This window comes from Hordeum vulgare, chromosome 3H (genome assembly GCF_904849725.1).
Source record: "Hordeum vulgare subsp. vulgare chromosome 3H, MorexV3_pseudomolecules_assembly, whole genome shotgun sequence".
NCBI classification, from domain to species: domain Eukaryota; kingdom Viridiplantae; phylum Streptophyta; class Magnoliopsida; order Poales; family Poaceae; genus Hordeum; species Hordeum vulgare.
Window position 1 is genome coordinate 529,926,823 of NC_058520.1, and position 4,922 is coordinate 529,931,744.

Genomic DNA, 4,922 nt, shown 5'->3' on the forward strand with positions numbered 1-4,922 from the left:
ATCACCCAGTTACGTTGTGACGTTTGGTACACCCAAAGCACTCCTACGATATCCGGGAGTTGCACGATCTCACGGTCGAAGGAAATGATACTTGAGATTAGAAAAGCTTTAGCACACGAATAACACGATCTAGTGCTATGCTTAGGATTGGGTCTTGTCCATGACATCATTCCCCCAATGATGTGATCCCGTTATCGATGACATCCAATGTCCATGATCAAGAAACCATGATCATCTATTGATCAACGAGCTAGCCAACTAGAGGCTCACTAGGGATACGTTGTGATCTATATATTCACACATGTATTACGGTTTCTGGTTAATACAATTATAGCATGAATAATAGACAATTATCATGAACTGGAAATATAATAAAAACTTTATTATTGCCTCTAGGTCATATTTCCAACACGTACGGCTCCAGAGTTGTACGGTAATCCTGCCCTGTAGGTCATGTTGTCGGACAACGATAAACCTACGAGTTATAGAGAAACGATGGTGGACCCGGATTCCGACAAATGGCTAGAGGCCATGAAATCCGAGATAGGATCCATGTATGAAACCAAAGTGTGGACTTTGGAAGAACTACTTGATGGTCGTAATGCTATTAAGTACAAATGGATTTTTAAAAGGAATACAGACGATGATGGTAAATGTCACCATTTAGAAAGCTCGACTTGTCGCAAAGAGGTTTCCGACAAGTTCAAAGAGTTGACTATGATGAGACTTTCTCACCCGTAGCTATGCGAAAGTCTGTTGGAATTATGTTAGCAGTTGTTGCATTTTTCAATTATGAAATCTGGCAGATGGATGTCAAAACATTGTTTCATTGACGGTTTCCTTGAGGAAAGGTTGTATGTGATACAACCAGAAGGTTTTGCCGATCCTAAGGATGATAACAAGTATGCAAGCTCCAACGATCCTTCTATGGACTGGAGCAAGCATCTTGGAGTTGGAATATATGCTTTGATGAGATGATTAAAGTTTTTGAGTTTATACAAGGTTTATAAGAAACTTGTATTTCCAAAGAAGTGAGTGGGAGCACTATAGAATTTTTGATAAATATATGTGGTTGACAGATTGCTGATCGAAAATGATGTAGAATTTCTGGAAAGCATATGGGGTTGTTTGAAAAGTGTTTTCAAAGGAAAACCTGGATTAAGTTGCTTGAACATTGAGCATCAAGACCTATGGATATAGATCAAAGTGCTTAATAGAACTTTCAACGAAATGCATGCCTTGACAAGTTTTTGAAGGAGTTCAAAATAGATCGGCAAAGAATGTGTTCTTGGCTGTGTTGTAAGGTGCGAATATTGAGTAAGACTCAGTCCCCGACCACGGCAGAAGAAAGATAAAGGATGAAGCTCGTCCCCTATGCTTTAGCCATGGGCTCTATAGTATGTTATACTATGTATCACACCTGAAGTGTGCCTTGCCATGAGTTAGTCAAGGGGTACAAGAGTGATCCAGGAATGGATCACCGGACAGCGGTCAAAGTTATCCTTAGGAACTTGCGGACTAAGGAATTTTTTATACAAAGTTTATGAGAAACTTGTATTTACAACAAAGTGAGTGGGAGCACTATAGAATTTCCGATAAGTATATGTGATTAACATATTGTTGATCAAAAATGATGTAGATTTTCTGGAAAACATATAGTGTTGTTTGAAAGGTGTTTTTCAAAAAAAGACCTGGATTAAGCTACTTTAACATTGGGCATCAAGATCTATAGAGATAGATCAAGACGCTTGCTAAAACTTTCAATGAACACATACCCTCATAAGATTTTGAAGGAGTTAAAAATGGATCACTCAAAGAAGGAGTTCTTGTCTCTATTGTAAGGTGTGAATTTGAGTGAGACTCAAATGCCCAACCACGATAAAAGAAAGAGAAAGGATGAAGGTCATCCCCTATGCCTTAGCCATAGGCTCTATAGTATGCCATGTTGTATACATCACCTGGTGTGTGCCTTGCCATGAGTTTGTCAAGGGGTACAAAAGTGATCCAGGAATGAATTACTGGACAACGGTCAAAATTATCCTTAGTAACTTGACGACTACGGAAATGTTTCCGATTATGGAGGTGATAAAAGAGTTCATCGTAAAAAGTTACATCGATGCAAGCTTTGACACCAATCCAGATGACTCTGAGTAGCAAACCGGATTCGTATAGTGGAGCAGTCATTTGGAATAGTTCCAAGAGGAGAGTGGTAGCAACATCTATAGTATATGACATAGAGATTTGTAAAGCACACACGGATCTGAATGTTGCGGGCCCATTGACTAAAAACCTCTCTCACAATCAAGACATGATCAAACCCCAGAACTGTATGGGTGTTAGATTCATTACAATGTAAATCACATAGTGATGTGAGCTAGATTATTGACTCTAGTGCAAGTGGGAGATTGTTGAAAATATGCCCTAGAGACAATAATAATTTGGTTATTACTATATTTCCTTGTTCATGATAATCGTTTATTATCCATGCTATAATTGTATTGATTGGAAACTCAGATACATGTGTGGATACATAGACAAACACAATGTCCCTAGTGAGCCTCTAATGGACTAGCTCGTTGATCAAAAGATGGTCAAGGTTTCCTTTCCATAGACATGACATGTCATTTGATAACGGGATCACATCATTAGGAGAACGATGTGATGGACAAGACCCAAACTATGAACGTAGAATATGATCGTGTCAGTTTATTGCTAATGTTTTCTGCATGTCAAGTATCTGTTCCTATGACCATGAGATCATGCAACCCAGTGACACCAGAGGAGTTCCTTGTGTGTATCAAACGTTGCAACATAATTGGGTGACTATAAACGTGTTCTACAAGTATCTCCGAGGGTGTCTGTTGAGTTGGCATGGATCAAGACTGAGATTTGTCACTCCGTGTGACGGAGAGGTATCTCAGGGCCCACTCGGTAATACAACATCACAACAAGCTTGCAAGCAATGTTACTAAAGAGTTATCCATGGGATCTTGTATTACATAACGAGTAAAGAGACTTGTCAGTAACGAGATTGAACCAGGTATAGAGATACCGACGATCGAATCTCGTGCAAGTAACATACCGATGGACAGGAACAATATACGGGATTGATGGAATCCTTGACAGTGTGGTTTGACTGATAAAGACCTTCGTATAATATGTAGGAACCAATATGGGTATCCAGGTTCCGCTATTGGTTATTGACCGGAGAGTGTCTCGGTCATGTCTGCATAGTTCTCGAACCCGCAGGGTGTGCATACTTAAGGTTCGATGATGATTTGGTATTAATGAGTTATGTGTGATGGTAACTCAGAGTTGTTCGGAGTCCCGGATGAGATCCCCGACATGACGAGGAGCTCCGGAATAGTCAGGAGGTAAATATTTATATATGGGAAGTTCTGTGTTGGTCACCCGAAAAGTTCGTGCATCACCGGTAGTGTACCGGGAGTGCCGGAAGGGTATCGAGGGACCACCGGAAGGGGACACCAGCCTCGGAGGGGCTATATGGGCTGTGAGGGAGGTGCACTAGCCCCTAGTGGGTTGGGCACAACTCCCCACCCAGGCCCATGTGACTGGGCTTATGTGAGGGCCAACCCTAGGGGTGGCGCTACCTTTCTTTGGGTGGCAAGCCACCTCTAGGGCGCTTCCACCCTTGGACGCCGCCCTAAAGGGGAAACCCTAGGGGTGGGCGCCTCCATCCCTCCTCCTATATATACTTGAGGGGAGAGAGGACTCAAACACAACAATGCCATGACACATCGTCTCCCTCTCCCTCTAGATCGTCCCCTCCTCGAGATATTCCAATAGTGCTTGGCGAAGCTCTGCCGAGACAGCTACACCACCACCACCGTCACGCCGTGGCGCTGCCGGAGAACCCATCTACCTCTCTGCCCTCGCTTGCTGGATCAAGGAGGCGGAGAACTTCATCGAGTTGTACGTGTGCTGAACGCGGAGATGCCGTCCGTTCGGCACTTGATCGAGACGGATCATGGTGGGATCGCGGGATGGATTGCGATTTGGATCGCGAAGACATTCGACTACATCAACCTTATATACGCTTCCGCTTAGCGATCTACAAGGGTACGTAGATGCACTCCCCTCTCATAGATGTTAGTCTCTATAGATTGATCTTGGTGAGCATAGGGAAATTTTTGTTTCTCATGCGACGTTCCCCAACACTACGAACACCCAAGATCTATCTATGGAGATCAACAAGCTATGAGAAGTAGAGTGGATCCACATACCCTTGTAGATCGCTAAGCGGGAATCGTTAAGAAACATAGTTGATGTAGTCGAACGCCTTCATGATCCGATCACGATCCGTCCCGCGATCCTATTACGATGTGTCACGATGTAGCACCGAATGGACGACACCTCCACGTTTAGCATGTGTACAACTCAATGACGTCTCTACCTCCTTGATCGAGAAACCGAGGGAGGAGAGGTGGATGAGTTCTTCGACAGCACGACGGCGTGACGGCGGTGTTTGTGGAGCTGTCCTAGCACGGCTTCACCAAGCACTACAGAAAATGATCTAGTGGAGAAAACTGATCTAGGGGGAGTGAGAGGGCTACTTCGTGGCCTTCCACATGTGGCTGCTCTCTCTCTCCCCTCCACTATATATAGGGGGAGGGAGGAGGGGCTGCACCCTAGGGTTCCCCCCTTAGGCCTTGTTTGGTACTAGTGTATTTTAGAGAATTTGTGGGGATTATCCCGGTCAAACCCCTCAATCCCCACATATCCCATAACACCATTTGGTTCTAGTGTATTTGACATGTTTCATCCCCACATTTTCCCTCAAATCCCCAAGTTATAGTGCATTTTTCTCAATACCCAATACACTACCCCTACCTAGTGTATTGGGGATAAATGGGGATTTGAAGGGATTGGGTGAAGGTTGGGGTTTCACCCAATCCCTTAGG